Source organism: Protopterus annectens, chromosome 12.part0 (genome assembly GCF_019279795.1).
Source record: "Protopterus annectens isolate FY-2018-M chromosome 12.part0, PAN1.0, whole genome shotgun sequence".
NCBI classification, from domain to species: Eukaryota; Metazoa; Chordata; order Ceratodontiformes; family Protopteridae; genus Protopterus; species Protopterus annectens.
Genome location: NC_056746.1, coordinates 65,324,911 through 65,349,074, shown reverse-complemented (window position 1 = coordinate 65,349,074; position 24,164 = coordinate 65,324,911).

The window sequence follows — 24,164 nt, the reverse complement described above, 5'->3', positions numbered from 1 at the left end:
TGACTATTCCACAAGATGATTCCTTTGGAATGTTATCTTTTGCCAGTTAGTTCTTAGACAAATGATCTCCTGGGACATGTATGTTCTGGAAACTGAAGTAGATCCCTTCACATACACACACACTTATTGGAAACACTGAGAGTAGAACCCCTCCCCAGGTACTTATTGCTGCTAATGTGTTTTGCCTTATTTGCACACACCACAGAGCTTTTAGGATGAGGTATGTCCTGAATTTCCTGTTAAGTGAAGGACATCACCAGGCCTTGTACAGTATGGTAATGGGGGACATACTGGGTGTTAATGAAAAATACATAGTATTACATACTGTCATATACACATTGACAACCACATACAATTATAGACACATTTGACAGACCTGGGTTGAACAGTTCTAACTACCTTGTCAGTGAGCCTATACTGTTAGGGAGTTTTTGCACACAACACATGCATCATTGGTCTGGATAGTGTATTCAGTTACCTGTATGGTTGATGGTGACAGCGGTCCTCATACAGTGGACCTTGTGACATGTACTGGGGAAACAATGGTGTAAAGACAGTATACCCAGCACCCACATGCTACATTGGATATTGTACTCACTGAAACTCATGATAATGCTCTGACATACTCACAATCACACATTGACCAGGACTACAGTACAAACCCTTGTCTATATAATCAGTGCTATTACAGGGATATGTATTTATTGTGCATGCCACAGGGATCATAGAGTGAGGATTTGTCATGGCTCTCCTAATGTCAGCAATATCACCATCCCTTGTAATGTATGGCAAGGTTTATTGTATTTGGAGAATGTGGCCTCAGAATGCTGTCTCCTACAAATATGCACAGTCACACACAATTGCACACACACACACACACACACACACACACACACACACACACACACACACACACACACACACACTTGCCAAGACTCAGAGGGTAACCCATGCCTATCTACCAAATTGTAGAACAGTGCTATGTTAGTGCTGCAAGCACCAGATAGCCTATAGAGTGAAGAATGTAACAAGGTACATTTAATATGAATTACAGCAGCAGCCGTTTTTTAAGTATAGCAACTGGGGGTGTAGTGGATGAGAAGTCCCTCAGAGTATTTTCAACTACAAGATTACAAACTCACAGACACTGTTTTTCTCAGTAATGCACACTGACACATTTGTCAGTACTGAGGCCCATAGGTGCAGGTGTTCCTAGGTGTGTACTGGGCTAATGTCCATGGAGAGCTGAGAGGAGTAGGGCATATGGGTACACTGGTATCATGCCAGCTAACATTTATCAGCAGGCCATGTATCAACTGATGCCACTTGAGTGATCCCCTGGGTGACACTTAAATTCAACATACAATCATCTGGTTTTCTCTTGCAGAGGGCTAGTGAGGTGCTCCAATTGACATGTATGCAACATATATTGCATAACATGGCCAATGTCTGGGTTAGAGACCTGTACCCAAGCATGTTCTTTTGACTCTGGGAGACTGGTTGAGGTATCCATTTCATGTGGTGCATACAAGGTGTGGTTTCCTAGTTGTGGCATTCATAACACAAATAGGCAGACATGTCAGTGTCAATCAATTGGAGATTGCCTGTAAGCAGCCAAAATGGATACCTGACATCTGCACATCTGTACAGAGGATAGACAGAAATTAGCTAGTCGACAGGTTATGCACTAGGATGAATGTTTTGACAGATAGATGTCTGACACTGATAGGCATGCCATTACCACATGACAGCAGTTGTCAATGACATGTCCTAAACACATAGCAGTCTATAGTTAATATCAACATATCAGATCAATATCCAATAGGAGATACTTAAAAACATACAGCTCACACACTAAGAACATGATAGTCAATACTCAGAGTCCAGATTTGCATGCAGGGGTGTATGGTTCCAGAACCACAATATGCAATCTACTCTTTCTTGGAAAAGCACTGTTAAAAGTAGTAACAGTAGGGATACAATGCATGCAAGTGTGACTGCATATAACATGGGATAATACCCAAGTATGAAATACATACAAAGATAAAAGATTGTGGTACTACCCATGTATACTCAGGTGTCCCATACAGTATATTCACACCCCTTGCTACAGTAATGACAGTAAATATAATAGTGTTATGCACATGGAATTAAATATAGTTATTACAGATGCCATTACACTGCTATTTTATCAGACTGGAATATGATCTGTGGTTACCAGGGCTGAGCAATGCCGAGCAGGTGTAAGCATTGCTGCAATGTAAATACTAAGCAGATGTGGGCACTGGTAAGCAAAGCCTACATGGTGTAAGTGCCTATTCGTTTAACCATACGTTAGCAGTGCTTACTGTCAGGCAAATCCACACAAACCCGCTTAAAGCTGCTCAAAACTGCCTTAACCACTCTGTATCCAACAGTCCTTGTTCTGCCGAGCAACAAAAATAAACAGCCCTTGAACCTATGTCCTGTACACTATAGTGACAGCAGTTAAACTACGCCATCTCAGCTGAGAAGATGTCTGTTTTTTTCAAATATATCATTCAGTACACATACTGAATAGTAGTGAACAACTGTTCTAACTACTACAATTGTTTAGTACTTGTAACTGAAAAAGGTGTTGAATCAGTCATGTTCTTATATAAAAATATACACGTATCAGATTAATATGGTAGGATACATCTGAAAAGGTATATACAGCACTCATGTTTACTCATAAAAGGATATAGATATATGTTTATGCATATTAGATATATATATATATATATATATATATATATATATATATATATATATATATATATACATATATATATATATATATATATATACATATATATATATATATATACATATTTATTTGACCTAACTTGCAGTTGACTGACACCCATTTGCCTGACCCCATTTGACTGAAATTTCATTTGACAGACACTTCATTTGACTGACAAGTATTATTGGCAAGTAAATAGAATATGTCCCCTTCCCCATTGTAGTGCGACCCTGGAGTTAGAATATATAGTTAGGGGGGTGTGCTCCCCACATCCCCAACTATATATTCTAACTCCAGTGTCGCACTACAGTGGGGAAGGGGGCATATTCCATTTAATTGCCAATAATACTTGTCAGTCAAGTGAAGTGTCGGTCAAATGAAGTGTCAGTCAAATGAAATTTCAGTCATTTGGTCTCGGGCAAATGGGTGTCAGTTGGAAGTTAAGGCAAATGATGTAGACCCATATATCTATAGATATATATATATACATATATATATATATATATATATATATATATATATATATATATATATATATATATATATATATATATATATATATATATATATATATATATATATATATATATATATATATATATATATGTATATATATATGGATCTAGGACAGTTGATCGAAAGACCAACTGTCCGAATCCAACCTTATCGAACACCGTTTACCGAAACTGCTTTCACTGAAAAAGTAGTTTCAGTAAACGGAAGGTAAAACACATACACATACACAAAAACAAAAAGAAAATACACACACCATGTTTATTCAGGGGGGGCTTTGCCCCACTGCACCCCCCACACCCCCTACTTTTATATTGCCACTCCGAGATCTCACTACAGTGGGGAAAAGGGAATATTCCCTTATCCCTACTGTAGTCCGATCTCGCCCACTACCACTTCCCCCCATTCCCTGTACTTTTACAAAGGTTTAGCAAAAGCACTTTTTTCATTAAAAAGTGCTTTCACGAAACTGTGACAGCCCATTTCACTTTTGGTAAAACAGTCTTTCGGTAGACTGTCCTAGACCCATATATATATATATATATATATATATATATATATATATATATATATATATATATATATTTATATACATATATATATATATATATATATATATATATATATATATATATATATATATATATATGTGTGTGTGTGTGTGTGTATATATAGATATAGATATATATATAGCTAGATATATATGTATATATTTCTATCTCTCTGTCTCTCTCTGTCTCTCTCTGTCTCTCTCTCTCTCTCTCTATATATATATATATATATATATATATATGTATATATATTTGTGTCTTTCAGCTTTTCCGGTTAGCGGTCGCCACAGCGGAACTCCGGTCCGCTAATGATTGTCAGTTGATTTTTACATACCGGCTTGCCAGGCCTGATGCACAACTTTCAACGAAGGTACGCCCATTCACGCATGTCTCCACGCAGAAGATGCTCTAGCTGAGAATCGAACCGGACAGCGTCTTACTGTGAGGCGACAATGCTATATCTATAAAACAATATAACATAGGCCCATGAAATGTAGTGGAGTCATATCTCAGCACCATAACTCCATAACTCTCAACCTGTCATCGCAAGGGAACGTAATGTATGTATTGCAGTTATAAAAGTAGAATGTTGGTACAGTGACAGGAGTTGTGTCAACATACATGTTGTGAAGGAAGGGTCTTCTGAAACTGACATGTACGCCACCAATTACTGACCGACATCTTAATATCATCATAGTGAAGTACCACACAAATCACAGTAATGATTCTATGGAATACAGAAGCAATATGATCAATAAACATGGACAGTCTGAAATAATCGGGTCAGTCAGGAGGTATACACAGAATGCCTTAGTGCAAGAAATGTGGAACAAGCCTGACAAAGGGGATATTTAGAGCCATGAAAATGCGGATATATCAGAAATACTGGACTAGATAAGCTGACATGGTTGATGCATTCACACCATACTGTCTGTCCTAACACATTTTAACTGGAGGAGCAGAGATCCCAAGCCACATACTTCACTCTAGCTAGTGACATACATCTTCACACCAGCCCACTGCTTTGTCAGAAATACACAACACGTATGGTGGCCAGAGAACAATACATCTGACAAATATCTGGACATAACATCACACTAATGTAACTAAACCACGCTGCTAGGCATGTCACCAAGCACTGTCTACACTACAGGCAGACTGGCACAACACTAACCTAATTTACTTATGGGAGAATACACATGTAATTGCAAATATAGCAGGCACTACAGGCGTGTAACAGCATGGAGTAACAGACACCAGTGTGAAAGTGCATCCCCACAACCAATCTCAACACAGTCACAGTCACATAATGGTAAGCCTAAGTAATAGTACAGCTATGGCCTGTGTGAACAAAAGTCATCATCATGTTTGCCACTCACACACTAACCCTACATATACTGGCCAAATTCACAGTGTAGTCTGATGCCTAACTGTGGTATGGGACATGTCTCAGTCTGGCCCTACAAACAATTAGACTGATAAGGTATCAGAAACTGGAGCAGCATGCAATGTCAGATAGAACAGGACCAAGAACACTGACATCTACCCCAGTCTATACACAGGCCAAATAACATAATCACAATACACAGCTACATAATACAGACACTCTGTCAACAATCACCATAAGTACACAGACCTGGCTACTGTACAGACTATAACAGAATGCCCAGGTTTTATCCTCAGATATAGGCCTCCTACACATTATATGTCTGGAATTCTGATATATCACTGGCTTGATATCAGGAATTATGTCAGTAAATAATGGTATACTGTACATATCCACTTCTTCATAGGTTATAGGTTCATAGGTTTATACTAGGCTATCTGCCCTAATGCATTTATAAGCCTAGTCCAAAGTTATGTGGCTTACGCCACCCCTTATGTTAGAAATAATGTGCCCATTAGTTTGTTGTGCCTCTGTCCAGCAGTGACACAGAGATGATTCCTGGGGTAAACCTACGATCTCCCATCCACCGGTCAAGATTTCTCTTGAACAGAGCCAGCGAGGTGCTCTGCCTCACATGGACTGGGATTTTATTCCACAGTGATAAATCTATCCCTCCAGCATGTCCTATTTATATCCGTGCTAAGGTTTAAGTCACTTGCTCTAGTGGTTCTGGTGCATTTAGATTTTTTGAGGTGGAGCATGTCCATTACTTCCGGGTTGGTCATGGCCTTGTATGTCAGGCACAGGTCACCTCTGAGCAGACGGTATGCAACTGAATAGAGTTGGAGTTTCTTCAGTCTGGCAGTATATGACAGGTTTTGGAGTCCCTTTATCTATTTGGTGAGGAACTTTTGGGGTCTCTCCAATTGCTGCAGGTGTCGGGTGAGATACATCCCAAATGGGGCATTGTACTCGATCATTGGTCTGATAAGTGAAGAGTACAGGGGAACAATGACCTCACTTGATCTGGATGTGAATCCCTTCATGATCAGATGGGCAATGTAGAAGGTCTTTCGAACCACTTTAGCAGCGTGAGTGTCAAACGAGAGGCCACTGTCAACCTGGGTACCCAGGTCCCTGATAACCTCTTCTGTGCTTAGTGGGTTGCCACCTATATGGTAGCTTGGGGTTACCTTGTTTTTCCCGAAGGGTATGACCATACACTTTTTTGTGTTTAACTTCAGGCCATGGCTCTGGCACCAGCTATCAGTTTCCGTGAGACCCCTCTGAAGGAAACTGCATGACATATGAACAAATGGTGACAGACTTGGGGGACAGAGGCACAGACACAGGGCCAATATTGACATATTGCAGCTATTAACTGAGAACATTGCTGGTGTAACAGGGTTTGTTGTGACATATCTCTTTTGAGGGATATGAATTCAGTAACACACATGGATGTTACCATTTCCTGAGTACACTCATCACAGCATGCTACTGCATTTATGAAGACAGAAAATGTGTGTGTAACACACCAAATCTCAGCCTCCAAATTCTGGGCAGTCTGTAGATAGGTCTACAGGTTAGGGTTTTCTCAATCACATAACACGGTCATGCCAGACTTTAAATCATGCAGAACAGCCATATCCACACAAACCCTGTTAAACCAACACTACTTAAAATGTAGAACAGCAATACTTACATTCTGTCCCCATGTCTAGAACATCCCCCTCCAGTTTGTTAGCCTGTCTCAACAGTGTTTGTTGTAAGAGGTATTGCCAACTACCCTCTGTGATGCTGTTTGTCAAACACCCACATGAAGTCCTACTCACAGTGAAGGAAAAGGGCCAACACCCACTTGCACTCCTTACCTATAGGAGTGTGTTTCCATGCAGTTGGCTATATAAATGATACCACAGGTGTTCCACATTCAATTAGCAAGTGGAGGACTTCAGATGATCATGAACATTACCTACCAAAGTCAAACTGCTGCCTATGCAACACATATGCATTTTCCACATCTACCAGAGAGTGTGGGGCTGGGGGGGGAGAGACAGAGGGAAATACATAAAGGAAGAGAGAAAGAGCAAAGTGTGTTTGTGTATGATGTATGGGTAGAGAGAGGTATCTGGGTATTATAATGGTTGCCTATATATAAATGTATTGTTGTGTATTGTCTACAACAACCTCTTCAATATTTGACAACTGTTGGGCTTGTAATGTGACTAAGGGACATATGGGTCCTCAATATGAAAATGTAGCAAAACCAGCCCTGCAATAGATCCTGTTATTTACACAATCACACCAACACCCACACAGGCTACTGATGACCCACCCCCACACACAACAGCACTGAGTTTTAACCCCCTACCTGGCTATGTATTGGTATTATATTGTTACGCAGTTATTGCATGCACCACAGCAGTTATATGCTGGAGAGCTCTCCAAAGGTATCTTTGAAGGTGAGTGACATCAGCTGAAGTGCAAGATTCAGTCTTTAATGCTTTGCCAGTGATTTGCCAGACAAAACACACATGTAATGTGAAAAATGACTACAAATATGAGGCAAACACGTGGTCAGACTGCAAAACCATGGACAGTTGAGTAGTATAAGCTCAGTACATAACATACAGTTCAGCACACACTTCTGCACCAGTTGTTTAATATCCACATAACATATATAGATCTCTGACATTTGTAAGGCAAGCATATGTAGCATAGTAATATTCACAAATGACATATGAACATTTACAACATCCCAACAAGCAGGGCTGACAGTGTCACAGTCAGTATTGTACAACAGACAATCTAGTAGTACTCATATGTGAGCTGACCATTGCTGGGGTGACTCGAGGGCCAGAGTTGTGACCTATGTTACTACAGACAGAGCCATCAGGGATGGCCATAGTTGCTGGACAGCACACTAACTGCAACATGTAAGTCCAAGAAGTCTTGTTGAGACCTACTGTTTAAATTCCTATTTCCCATGACTGCATCCTCCCATCTGCATTCCATTACATGCTTAATTGTATGACATACCTGGTATACTGCTGTACTCCTTTGTCAGAAGAAATCCACAAGTATTGTTATCAAGATTCACAGTCTGTCTTCCAGAAAAAAAGTGTCAGACCTGTTTAGCATAGGCAGCAGCCTTTCTTGTGTAGGTAATGCTCAGTGATGGCCTGTGCACCAATCTGTGTCTCCCACTTGCTAATTACATCCAGAACAGTTGTGTTGCCTTTCCATTAGCCAATAGCATGGCAACACAGTGCTATAAATAAGTTCTTAATGTAGGCCTTTCCCCTTTTCCTGGCCTGTAAAGAGGATATTATGGAGGTGTGGGAGCTACAGCATCACAGAGGGTAGGTGGAAATACTGTCCACTGTTTGGATTGATGTGTTATGTCCACAGTTTTGCATGCTGTGCCTGCATACCTGTCAACAACCTCTTAGCACAAGAAATCTGGACAAAGCCCAACAAAATGGTGGGACAAATGGCCAGAAATAGGGACAGATTTTAATTGTTGCTGTTATAAACAAACAAATTGCTAGAGTAACAGGGTTTGTTTTGACATGCATGGAGTCTGAAACTGAAATGTATATGATTATTTAGTGACTTCATTCCTCATGTCATCCCAGTGACTTGCCAGAAAACCACATTATTTTATGAGAAATGGGCCAAACTATGAGGCAAAACTCTGGGCATCATGTGGAAATCTCTGCAGTTGAGAGGTATGTATGTTATGCCATTGTTATGAGACTTTCAGATTCTGTAGCAGTGCACTGTGTAAATGTGTGTTGGGCTGAGTAAGGAGATAGGCAGATGTGAGCATCATAGCTCCTTTTCTATCTGACTGTGCATGTTGCTACAGTCGATTCTGGTCTATCAGCTGTGTATGTTTGTAGGGGCAGATTGAAACATGTCGTTTAAACCTCAACATTCCAAGTACACTGTATTTTAGGCCAGTATATATAGGAGTAGTGTGTGACTGGCAATTAAGATATGTTTGTAAAAGCAGTCATTATACTCCAGAGGTCAGTTGCCTTGCTGGTATGTTGCTCTGACTGTAGAGGAAATGGATCTGGGTTCAAACTTTCTCAACATACCTGTCAACTGTACAGATTTTTGCAGAATGTCCATGTTTTTGTCATTTATTTTTAGTATGTTTCTCATAAAATTGCAGTTTTCTGGCAAACCATTGAGGTTTGAAATCTGAAAATAAGGAAGAAAAAATTAAGTTTCTGACTTAATATCCTTCATAAAATCTATGTTAATACAAATTCTCTTATTCTATTAACTTTCTAAGTTTGTAAGAGCAATATTTAAAAAAATGTCCCTGGACCTTTATCCTGCCATTATTTGTGGCTTTCTCCAGATACCTTGCTCTAAGAAGTCGAGAGGTATGTTTCACACTGATGTCTTTTTTTCCCTACAGTTACATCCCTGTAGTGCATGATATATTGGCAAATGCATCATTAATTCTCCAGAGCTGATTCAGTGTAGCAGTGTGGTGCTCCAACTGTAGTTGGGAATATCCAAGGTTCAATGCTTAGCAGCCTTGTCTTTTTTCCCTAATGTAACATGACTGCACTGCATGATACATATACAAAAGCAGTACTAGTTCCCCAGAGCTTATGTGGTGTAGTGGTACTTTGATGTGACTGTAGTGTACAGGGTCCTGGGTTTGAGACATGGTAGTAGTGGCTTTTTTTACCCTAATGTTAAATGACCGTAATGTATGATATATTTACAAAAGCATTGCTTATTCTTGCAGCTGAAATGGTGTAGTGGTACATTGCTGTGGCTGTAGTGCACAGGGTCATGAGTTATTGATCTGGCTGGGCAGAACAGTGGCTGATTAAGATAGAGTAATTAAAGCAGTTTTTAGCATGTTTGCACAGGTTTGTTTGACACACCATGATGCCAAGAGATGCTTAGCTTCCCTTAGCTTTGTTTAGTGCTGCTTATTCCCACTTAAACCTGTGCTACTTCCAAAAAAAGAAAAGAAAAAAGGGTGATAGGAAAGTGGTGAAATGGGGCAAGCAGGGGGAAAAACATCATGAAAGGCAGCTAGGGATGTGCAGAATGGGTGTAGGAAAGGACCATAGCTCTCAATGTCTTCTGCAGCAGATTTGTGAATGATGTGGACAATTTGGAATTTAGAGCCTCACACCCCACAGAGAGGGATGTGGGTGACATACATTGGTTGAGTAATTCAATGGTAAATTGATTGATGTCAGTGTATGTGGTGGTGAAATGGAGAGCTATGTATGAGATGTGATTTTTTGGGGGGACAGATGCCCCCCACCCCCTTTAAGGTGAATATGGGATGTTGGGGAAAGGTTGTAGGTATGTTTGGGGAAGTAAGTTGGGTAGGAGAGTTTGGTTTTGCAGACAGACAAGACAGATAAGACAGCAGACAGGGATTTGTATGATACATGAGGGTGGTAAACACTTTGTACAGGGAGGTTAGTTGGGAATTGGAGGCCCATGTGCCCCCAGCTGGAAACAGTGGGACTGAGGTCCCCACCCATGGGCAGTCACCACTGCCCCTTCACAGCCCCTAAGGTGGCTGTGCTGGGGGCTGGACAACAGAGGCAGGCTGCTCCTCGAGGTGCACCAGTCTGTGCTTGATCTGACTCAGGCCTACATCCAAGTCAGTCTGGATGACTGTGAACACCATGCCATGGAACTGTTTTAGGGTGACTGGATCCTCTCCACACCTGTGCCTGGTGGGTGAAGGTCCTCTTCTCCTGAGGGGATTCCACCCAACAGTGGTGCTGGACCAGCAGAATGGGTCTAGACGTGATGGTGCCTGGTGCCACTGCCAGATGAGGCAGGACAGGTGGATCCGCTGGGATCTGCCTTCCCAAACCTACGGTGTTGAGGTTTTTCAAAATGTATTGGTTAATCATGATCAACGCATTTCAAAATTAGTTACAACTGCATGCATGGGTGTTCCAATTAACCCAGAACAAAATAATTAAAACAATTGCATAACAAACAGAACACATTCATAAATGGAATAACAGTCAGTATTGTAACAGCATTTCAGTTACATTAATAGCAACAGACCATCAACAATGCTATTTGAACAAGGTATGCTAGTATGCAACCAATTAAATATATGTACAATAACAGAACACAAGTCCCAACATTAGGTTTTGAAAACAACATGCCCATAGTATATAAATAATAATTATTGATGCAGATAAGGGGTGGGGGAGAGAAAAAAAGTCCATTACCAACTGTATAGGCTTATATTTTTCACAACAGTACTGCTCAATACTCTGGAGGTCTGCCCTCACTTTGCATCTACCTGTGACCTATAGCTTTTGTAGCACATACATACCTGTTAAACTGTCAACCTGGAATGATATGGGGCAAACTGTGACAACTCTAGGTACACAAGTAGAGGAGACTTGTACATGACAGGGTTACATATATGACAAACAAGGTGTACCCTGCACTGATGTTGTGTGAGTGTGCTAATGGCATACTTGTACTAAATTTATATGTGTGCACAAAGTTATTGGCAACAGTGCTCACTAGCTGTGACAGCATAACACTTAAGAGACATGTCTCGGGAAGAGGGCATGGTCTATATACTTATCCTGCTGTCCTTTGTAGGCATGAGGTTGGACACTAGAACATTTGTACACATTTTATTACTATACCCTTCATACAACCAATACAAACATTTATTTACATGTGAGCCCTGTGGAGAAAATATCTGTTAACACTACCTGACTGTTTCTACAAATACTCATGATTACTTGTGTGTAACTAGAATTACATCTTCGTACCAGTCCCAGGATTAAAACCATGGTCTGTGTGTGCAAAACTTAATAACATATATCTATTTCTTATTACACTGAGTTACTAGGGCACTCCTGTCTGATGCCTGACTGATTTGTGCCTAAAACTCACTTGCTAACCTTGTAATATAAGTGGAGTGTCACAGAAGACTGTCATCACAGTTGAACATACATGCCCGAGATTCATGCATGATAGATAGTGAACTGTGTATTGATACTTTGAATGCAGGTATACACATTTAACCCCTAGTGGATGTGAATATGTATGCTTTGTACAGACCATTGCAGGGTGCTGGGTTGCATACCTGACCCATATACATTTGCACATCATACATTTGCAGACTCTACCTATTACAATCTCATACTTGCCTGCATCAGGATACCTACATTCAGGAATACATGTAGCTGAAATACAAAGGTTAATAAAAGACATTGCTCCAAGGAACACAGTCTAATACATACAAATTACTATTCAAGGTTCATATCTTAGTGCAGAACATATATCAATTTTTCTTGTATCTTGTCTTACAGCTCCACATTTACAGTTTGGCATAACAGCTGCTTAGCAGACAAACCTCAGTGACTTCATACTCTCATAGCCATATTTGCTGTGTAGCACCTGTACAGTTGTATTTCTTCAACAACAGACCAGGTTAAACATAATAGTTTTTTGGAATATGCTTTATTGTGGGTAATATGATGCAGTGATTTATTACAGTCTAACTACTACATTCAGTTGTACTTCATATCCTGTAGATGAAAAATGTATGTCAGTGGTTACTTTCACAGTAGCAAGCACAGTATAGCTTATTAACAGATGCATTCCTACACAATATTAATAAAGATTTGGCTTCCTTTCCACAGTAGAATGTTGGTTTAACAGCACATTTATTCAGTACACTCAGAACACACTACCTAATGGCGGTAAACAATTACACTTTCTTATTTATTGGACTATATATATATATATTGCTAGATACATCTGTACTCACCACACTGTCGGTGCAGCCTTTCTAGTCATCCTCCATGGGCGTCCACATTATGATCCCTCTCCTCTGCAGCTGTGGGGAAAAAAACACACCATTATGCATATTTGTCTAGCAGACATTCATACTACAATTTGATAAAGCAACAGGTCAAATACTTGCAAACTTCTGGGGCATTCCTGTCCCAGGTATCTTGGATCCATTGGGCCAAGACAGCCCTCTTCCTCCATTTGAGGTTGTCATAATCGTGACAGACCTACCCACCAGTGGGGGGGATGCCAGTGGCACTGGTGAGCTTAATTGCCAGATAGTCCCAGGCCTCAGCCTTGTATTCTCAGACCTAATACTGGACCTGCCGCAGTCTGATATCATGGTTCTTTACAAGGAGCCAAGCCATGACCCTAGACACCAAAATGCCCCAGCACTGCACCCAAAAGCATGATCCTTCACTAGCACCTGACTTAGCTCCTACAGGGATCACACTCTAATGAGTTCTGCCTGTATTCCCACCTGTGTGGTTTAAATAAGGCCATATTCCTGCCCTTTGCCATCATTTGACCATTTTTGAAAATGCTGCTCAAAGCTCAACAGTGTGCAAACCCGCTAAGCTGAGTTGAGCAGTGCTTATATTGGCAAATGCTGAGCAGTGCTCAGCAGTGTGCAAATCCACTCAGCTGATCAATGATCCTGTTTAAGCATTGCTTAACTTGGCTTAGCATTGCTTTGCAAAACTGAGCTAAGTGCAAACAACAGTTTTCATTTAAAAAATTAAGAATTGAATACTAATTACTCATTACTGGCATATTAGTAAGTGTATATATTTTACTTCACTTCACATCATTATTAAATTATGCTATTATTAAATAAATAAATAAATAAAATAAAATAAAATAAAATAAAAACTAAACATGATGCCCCCCTATGTGCTTTGATTACATTACCTTGGGGTGTGATTGTACTGTATGGGACATGTGTTTAAATGGGGAATTTCAGATCATATCTCCACTGACAGTAACACTGTGGACCAGCTATAAAACCCTGGTTAACAAATATCAATTACTACATCATTAAACAAAAAAAGTAACAATTTAACAGTGCTTTCCCATGTAAAAGCTGAATGGCCTGTCTTGGTATTTAAACTGTATATCTACTGCATGCAAAGCTGGAACTCAAACCGCTAAGCTAACTCTGCTGTTAACATCCTAGCTATACATTTCTATATAGTTCTTCATGATGTTTTAAGCATTGCCGAGCAAAACATTGCAGCATGCAAATGCACTCAGCTACAGTTAAACTTAAAATACATCGGAAGAAAAAATTATTTTATATATATATATATATATATATATATATATATACATATATATATATATATATATATATATATATGTAAATATATATATATATATATATATATATATATATATATATATATATATATAAATATGGCTCTAGGACATACACTCGACTAATCAAATCACCGAAAGTCAAAATCACGCGCACAGAACAACGAAAAAGGAAACACTCGGAAACACAGGCAACCAAATATTAGAACACCAAAAACAACAGAACGGCAAATGCATACAAGTAATACACACACAACACAAACACTCCAAAAATAAATACACCAAACACATACACTTAACATAATCCTATGACTAACCCTCCACTAAACCATACATACACTACAACCTATCCACTTACCTTAACCATACCCTAACCCTAAAGTCCGTGACTACCATACACACACACCTTACCCGCTCCCTAACCCTGAAGTCCCTATCGCCCACACACCTTACCTGCTCCCTAACCCTAAAGTCCCTATCGCACACACACCTTACCTGCTCCCTAACCCTAAAGTCCCTATCGCGCACACACCTTATCCGTTCCCTAAACCTAAAGTCCCTATCGCACACTTACCTTAATCCAGTCCATAACCTCTGCTGCACCTATTAGCCATTCTGTTCATTTCAGTAATCTCATATTCACTTACCTGTGTTTTCGGTTGTTTCTGTTTTCAGTGTTCTGTGCGCGCTAGATTCACGTTCTGTGATTTGATTAGTCAAGTATATGTCCTAGATCCATATATATATATATATATATATATATATATATATATATATATATATATATATATATATATATATATATATATATATATATATATATATATATATAAAATAAGCATTTGTGTTTCAGGCCACATACTCTTTATGAAAATACATGCTAATGCAAATTCTGTCATTATATTAACTTTTTAAGTTTGCAAGAGCAATATTTATAAACTGTCCCTATTCTTTGGGCTTTTACCCAACTTTTAATCAATGGGCTTTGTCCACACTTCTTGCTCTAAGAGGTTGAGATGCGTGTGCCCGAGGACACTATTTTATTGTAAAGCGCCATACGGCATTTTCACAATGCAGGGGGTGTGTTACAAAACCTGTCACACACCTCCTGCATTGCATTCCCTTCCCATTTATCATTTCAGTGTCTGCAGACACTGTTTTCTATTCTAAAGTGTGGTAAGGCACTTTGACATTGCAGGGGTGTGTTACCGACCTGCGAGCACTACTATAACATACCGCCTGCACTGATTCCATGTCCATGTACACGTCTCCGTCTCAGTAGCACACCTTTATTAATACACAAGGAGTGCTGCTGAGAGGGGGATGCAGACAAGGACACCATTCAATCTGTGTAGGAATAACGTTATTCCTACACAGAGTTTAAGGAATCCTGGCCTAAGTGTATATTATGTTACATGCTGACTCGTGTCTCCCATAATTGCTACTAAAATATCACTTAATCATAATGCAACATTCCATTATGTTCCCTATCAGATGTGCAAGCATTATACAATGTTTCACTATGTTTGTATATCTTAAATGTATGTGTGCTATGACAGAAGAAGTGTAAAAAAGGTGTAAGGTGTTTAATGAATATTCTATTTTGAATTTCATTTTATTTCAAGATTAATTCTTGGTAGTTTTAGTCTGCTTTTGATGATCTATTTACTGCCAACATAGCTAGTGTGAATGTAGAAAGTTCCAGCGTGAAAATAATATAACAGTGTTTGTTTATAATTGGTCAGTGGCTATAGTTTAATAGTTACAATTTCTAAAGTTTAGACATAAAAATAATATAAAACAGTGAAACTTCTTATGTTCAGGGAAATAAGAACTTGATTGCTTCTTCTCCCATGTATGTGTGTTCTCTGCAATAAAAAAGACTCTTCTTCTCTGCTGAACTGTGCTGTCTGGAGTTATTTTTTACCATAACAGTTTTGTGTCCTGAAGTCTCAGGTCCTTCAAGTCATTTGTGGGTTGCTGCAGCAGAAATTTCCTCTGGCTCACTTTTGACAGACTTTATGTCTAGTGAATTTCAATGTGCCAATATGAAATTTTACTCTCTTTCACCTTCATCAGAGTTTGGGGTCTCTGTAGGACAGCTTTACTAACAATCTCAATATTAAATACAATTGTATGAGAGTGGGTTAAATTGCATGTGAGTGGGGAAATTGGGTGAGAGTGATAGCTAACTATTTATATACAAAGTATAAAGTCATCTGGATTGAATAAGAGTGGATTTTAGTCATAAAATAACAAGGACAAAGTATCCTTGCAGAATAATAAGGCCAGAGTATCCTTGCCATGTGTGAGACTGAGTTTTAATCAAAAAGAAAAATAGTTAATAAGCAAAAAGGTTTTCTTACTGGTATGAGAGCAGGTTTATAATCATAGTCACATGTCTATTTTTGGTAAGTGAATGAGTAATTATATTGAATTTGAAAATATAATGGGTGCAAATGTCGTAGTATTAAAAAAAAACAGAGTTCAGGACTCCAGCCAGGTACATGTTTAATAAATATGGTTGAGGCAGCTGTAATTACTTGGTAAAATCATCAGATCTCACTAAAAATGCACTTTACTGCATTTCTCAGAAGGAGGAAATTTTGATAAGAATATTTTGGAAAATCTTAAAATGGAATTGACACAAAAGGAAAGGAAGTACCTGCCTTTTGTTAGTCAGCTTTTAATAACTTGCAAAAAGAATCTAAAAATAAGAAACAAAAATCTGTAATTAGAAGTTTAAAATATAATTCCGCTATACTAAAACAGAGCTGCAGGCAGCTAATAGAAGACTAAATACACTACAAAAGAATGTGTAGAAGAAAATTACCATATCCAGGGACTTTGTCCATCACAACAGTTATAAAAATTAAAAGTTAATCAACCTGGTTCTTCTTCTAATGACTGACCCTTGATTCCTCCATCCTCTGATCATCCTTTTTATGAGGCTAAAAGCCTTCCTTCTCCAAGAGGGCAGGTGGACGTGCAACGTAATGATTAACCTACTACTTCCCCTAATACATCCCACTTCTAGCACTCCTTTCCAACCCCATGGGTCAGTTTATAATACCAAATTAGGACAATAAGGACAACAACCTGTCACATATCCTTCCAATGGAATGTTAATGAAAATAACTGATAAGGTAAACCAGTATACCACAAGCATAAATATGCAGTTAATTTAAAACATGTACGTAAATTAAAATAATTCAGTAATAAAAGTGCCACACTAAAAACAAACACTTTGGAAAAGATTAAATGTTTGTTCACACAAATCCTGAAAATTGTTGATGGAGAATAATATTGGTGGAATCCACCTTCAAGGCAAAGTACAGAGGAAATACCAAACTCTAATTCTTCCGCAGATACCAAAACCTGTACTAAAATGACACCTTGTACTCAAATGTACCCTTTGAGGGAGGTACCTAATTCTGCAGATACTTGGGATGGTGACACTGAACCTATCATAATGGTGGCATGCTGGTGAACTGTAGTTAATTTTGAAACTATTGTTGATTCTCTCTTCCACTTCAAACTCATTCAGCTAAATATGCCAAAATCTTAAAAGGGCACTTGATAGTTACAAAATCCTACCACTGAATATTTAAGAGTGGTTTTGAATGCCTCAAGATGCCCTGACATTTTGGGGGAAATATGGGAAGAATCAGCCATATGTGATAATATCCCAATAAATACAGCTGATGGATTTCTTACTGCTAGAGACAATTTACTAAAAGCTACAGCATGCTCCCAACACTTAAATGGACAAGATTTAACGCAAATGTACAAAATGAGAATGAATCGATTGGGTCTGTATTAGAAGACCGAATGGAAATAACAGGGAACGGCAAAACATCGAAAAGACTGGTCCTCAAACTTGCTGTTGTGGGAGGCTGCACCCCCACCCCCTGCTAAATATATATATATACCAACTCCGAGATCACACTACAGTGAGGAAAGGGCAAATATTCCAATCCTCACTGTACCGCAATCTCACAAACAACACTTCGAGGTCCAGTCTTTCCGATGTTTTGCCGTTTGCTGTTATTTCCAGTCTTCTGATATAGACCCAATCAATTGATGCCTATTTGCAACACATGATAGATGTATTTGAAGGCTACAATTGACATCTAGAACCCACAGAAGAAACAGCAGCCAGTGAGTTGTCAGTGCCTTTTGAAGAAGGTTTATTACCACCAATTCAGCAACAGATTAAAAAGGCCAGTTTAAACTGGCCAGGCCTAGGTATTCATGAAACTGTTACTCAAGCACAGTACGTGGAAGACAACAGAGTTAGAGGGGGGAAAGGAACAATAAAAAAAATTGATAGACATCAAGCTTCAACAATTTGGTGCTGATTCATGAGAATAGGGAATGGAAGAAGGAATTGTGGAGGAAGAAACTGATTTAGATTCTTTTTGCCACAAGCCCCAGGATACTATCAACAAAACGTGTACCCTCTTGCATCACCATAAGCCCTACAGGGTGTAAAACACTTTAATCATTTATTTAATTGTGGACAAATTGGACAATGGCATAATGAATGCTCACTTTCCTCATAGATAAATTAATCTTTCCAACAGATGAAATCTCTAAATGTCCAATCAGCACAGATAGCAGAAAGACACCTTCTGACTTGAATCACTGCTTGTCAGCAACCAGTGCAGTAACAAGACCATTAAGACAACCATGAGCAGGAACCACATATTTTTCCCTTGGTTCCAGTTAACCAAGAAGGTCCCTTTGTCAGCTTAAAGAACAGCATGTCTTTACTGTAGGACACACTACCCTATTATATCTTTAGGTAGAGATTTATTATGCAAATTGCAATGCACTATTTACTACACTCCAGATGGAGTGTTCCTTAATATTTCACATGAACCCACTCCCTTAAGTCTGTATTCAACAAATATTTGTGCGTATGAAGACCGTCTTTCTGCAGTACTAACATCATAACAGACTGATTTGAAAGGGCTCTGGACTACTTATGAAAGAAGATGAATCTGTAAAGCTAGTTTTGAAACCTTGCAAGCACCAGCCTATGGTAGTTCAGTATCCTTTGTCAACTGAGGCAGAAAAGGGAATTGAACCTCTGATTTCTGCATTGCTCCAACCAGAAGCCTGTGTGATGCACCTATATCACCAGTGAAGAAACCAGGAAAAAACATTTATAGATTGTACAAGATTTATGAGCAGTTAATGTAGTAGCAGAACTGACATTCCCTCTAGATCATAGCCCTTGTACAATATTAAGTTTCATCCTGCCAAAAACTGCTACCTTTCTGTGGTAGATATTTCCTCTGCTTTCTTCTGTAATCCTCTACACCCAGATAGTTAATATCTGTTTACATTTACATATAGGGGACATCAATATACATGGACAACATTTCCATAGGCAGAAGTAGAATCACCTTCTCTTTTCTAAGGAAATGAAAAAACAGACAAAATTTAATTCCTGTAAGAATCTATTTTGAATACAATATATAGATGACTTGTTTCTAGCCTCAAGTTCTCATTACAGTTGCAGACAATATACTGTTTTTCTTTTAACCAAATTAGCTGAATTAGGATTCAAAATTAACAAAGGAAAATTGCAACTATGGAGACCACAGGTTCAATACTTAGGATACCTTTTTTCGGAATGATCTAGACAAATTCTACCCTCATGCATTACTGCTAAACAAGTTGCACCATGCCCCATAACATTAAAACAGCTGCAGGTGGGGGTGATAGATTACTGCCAACAGTGGATTTCTAATTATGCAAAAGTATAATAGCGAGCATTAAATTTTAACTATACTAAAAAGTGCTTTCTTAGCTTCTCCAGTGCTTTTCTTGGTGGATTTTGTGGTAATTATGCAAAAGTAGTAAATTCATTGTTAGAATTATTAAGGAAAGATACTCCTGAACCCCATACCCTATTAAGAACACCACAAACAAGCTTTTGTTCAATTAAAAATGTTACTTTTAAATCCTCCTGTTCTTGGACTGCCAGATTATTGAAAACTATTTTTTTTTTATTTTGTTGTGAAAGGAATAAAGTAGCATTACGATTAACAGAATGGAGAAATTATGAATTTAGACTATTGCTTATTTTAGTACAAATCTTGATCCCGTAGCAGCAGGTCTTCTTCACTACCTTAGGGTGGTGGCTATGATAATGGACTTGCTGGAAATGGTCTCTGACCTTACTCTTGAGCAGAAGACTTTCTTAGCAGTTCTGCATTCTGTAGAAGTACTGTTTCAAAAAAACACAAAGCAATATTTAACTACTGCACCACTGTCTAAATGTGAATTGTTTCTACTTAATAACCTTTTTTACAGATTGCTAGATGTCCACTTCTTAATCCTGCCTCTTTAATTCCACAACAGATGAAGGAGAATGACATCACTGTGTTTTTTTAGTTAACTATGTGCTTCTTCTAGGTCTGATTTGAAAGACATTCATTTGCAAGACCCTGATTTATTTATTTCTTTTGATGGATCCTTTGTTCAAAGAGTAGACAGTATTTTAGTGGCAGCCCTTTCTGTATGTACCAAAAATAAAATTTTGCTGATGGCATACTTAAACTGAAATGTATCTGCTCAAAACAGTGATACTTTTCAGAGACTCAAGTTGTGCTAGTCCATGATTTTGGGACACTCGGAGAAAAAGAGGATATTTAACATCAGCAAAGGCAATTATTAAAAATGTTGCTTTTGTTCGTGATATATTGAATGCACTATTACTGCTAAGGGAGTTAGTGATGGTAAAATGCACCGCACGTAATACTGATGACTCTTAACATTTCAAAGGGGAAATTGCTTTGCAGATATGGTGACTAGATAGACTGCATTGTCTTATTCTGTTCAGGCTTAATTTTTTCAGCAACTTCATGAAACTAACACACACATTTCTGTACAGGAATTGTTATCTTTTTAAAAAGAGGCTGATGACTCTGAAAGTATGAGGTGGATTGTGATAGATGCAGCTGTTTTCTGGATCGACTGTGGCACCATCCAGATGGGCACCTAGTAGTCCCACATGCTTTTCCAGCTGAATTGGTTCTTGACCATTTACCTTTTCATTTGGGGAAAAATGCAGTAATAAAACACATTTTGAATGATTGGTATGCCCCTCACATTTCAAAAGTCACTCAGCATTTGTAAATAAATGTTTCATGTGTCTGGAATACAATGTACCAAAAAGCCTTCCAGTTCTCACACAGTTTTTGAAAAAGCCATAGGGACCATTTTCTTGTATGAAATGGGATTTTACTGAGCTTCCACAGACATAGAAGTTTAAATATGTTTTTGTGATTGTTGACATTTTTTTTCTGGATGGTAGAAGCTTATCCTTATGTTAAAAATTATGTGATTACTATTGCTCGGAAACGTCTCTCAGAACTGATATCCAGATTTAATCTACCTTGTATTCAATCTGATCAAAGCACACATTTCATAAGTCAAGTGATACAACAGCTTAGCAATACTTTTAATATAAATGTACAATATCATTGAAATGCAGACTGCAATTTTCAGGGACTGTAGAAAGGACAAACCAGACAATTAAAGTTAGACTCACAAAGTTATGTATGGAAACTGGTCTTAAAAGGAGAGAGGCTTTACCCCTAATCTTGTTTGGAATACAAAGTGCAAATTTTCCCCACATGAAATTCTCATAGGGAGATCCATGAGAATGCCTAATAGACATCCCTACCTAGAAATTTTTGAGTTACATACTGTGGACAAATGTATTTTTCTTTATTGCAGGTGTCTCCTGTCTGCCTTGCAGCACCACTGTAGATACATGTTGTATGCACAGAAACATCATACAATAAATAAACATCATGACTTGCAACCAAGTAATACCATTTTCATCAGATCCTTCTCCAGACAACACTCATTACAGTTGATTTGGAAAGGACTCTTCCTGGATTTGATTACCAGTCATTGTCATCAGATGTGAACAACTACCCACCTGATCCATGTGCTGCACATCAAGAAGACCCTCCCTAGTTATGAATACCAATGAAATGCCATCAATGTCATTCTTTTCATGGTTGCAGAACCAATGTCAAATCATACTAGACAAAAAAGGGAGACCACTGTATCCAGAACTAGAGCTTAGAGACTTTCCACACCATTGTGGTTGTGTGTGGAAGTTAAATCTAGTGACTCAGTGACATCATACTGGGCAGACATTAGACTTAGTGATTCTTATTCTTCAACATGAACGTTATTTTCATCAGCCCCTCATCTGGGAATGAGAATGAATCCATCAGCAACATTATGTTTGAAGTACAATGACTGGATGTCAGCCCAATATCCAGAGAGTTAATCAGATGACAGAGAATTGTTTATGGAGTCACAAACAGCAGAAACTTCAAAATCAAGTTTGTTTGGGAATCAAGTTTATATGGACTACTGAAGAACAATCCCTCTTATTTGTTATTGTGATAGTCAAGCATATCCAATAAAAGAAGTTTGGGAAAAAAGAACAACCCATCATCCATGTTTGTAGTTTCTCAAAAACTCCCCTCAACTCCAACCTGGTCAATATCTATATGGATTAATTATTGGGACAGTGATTGTGACTTTTATCATTATTTTGCTACCTGTCTTCCTGTCATCCAGAGACATCAGAACTGTAAGTACTGAACAATTGTTTATTACAGATAAATGTTTTGCAAAAATAAGAAATACATGTTTGGTTAAAACTGAACAAAGAATCCCAGTCTGGCATCCTAAATTCAATATTGTTTGCTGCCACCTTTTATACATACACCATGACTATAAAATATAGTGATTGTTTCCTGTGCACACATATACCTAAAGTGCATGACAGGGGTGTTACATTAATTCCAATACCAGAACCACAACTCTCAACCTCTTAAAACAAAAATTCTGAACAAAGAGCTGAAAATAGGGAGAAATTTAAAATATTGCACTTACAGACTTAGAAAGTTGCTAGATTAAAAAAAGTCGTGGTGTTAGCATGCATGTTCTAAAGGATATGAAGTCTAAAACTCAAATGACTGTCATTATTTAGTGACTTTAAGCCTAAATGATTTGCCAGAAAACCACAAATTTTAAGAGTAACAGACCAAAAATATGCAATAAAAATCTGGACATTCTTCAAAAATTGGGAGGCATGCCAAAAACTGATGCAGAAGTGGAATCAACATTTCATAATGTCTTTTTAACTAAAAAACAAAAAGCCAAACATAATGCTACCCCCTTTTCAGTAGTTCCACTTCTGTTATCAGTGACTGTTAAAATACATATTTGTTACATTAGAAATTGGACACTTTTGTCAGATGAACTACTTGCAATTTTACTTGGAAAATATGTGATTGGGCTTTAAGATTGGCTACGGCAGCATTGTATGAATTTTATTTATTTATTTATTTTTGTATGGAGTTCAAGATTATCCTTTGTTCCAACAGACTGGTTGAGTTCTTGTTGCACAGGTGGTGCTATTTCGACTATATGACATACAGAGACTTTACCTAGTGGAAGCATTTGCATTGCTCATCACAAGGGGGAGGCAAAGGACATTAAAAATCCAATCAAAAAAGACTGCATTTAAAGATTTAGCATACATGGACCTTGGTGATGGCATTATATCTGGAGCATGAATTATACCTGCTTATGGGGCAGTGACATCAATATGAGAATTGATGAAAGTGTCTGAACTATTAGAAATATTAAGCATTGCTACTTTTTAATTAATAAACCAGATTATAGTTAAAATGACTGTCCTGCACAGTATGGTACTGCAAAACAGAATGGCACTTGACTTCATCCTTGC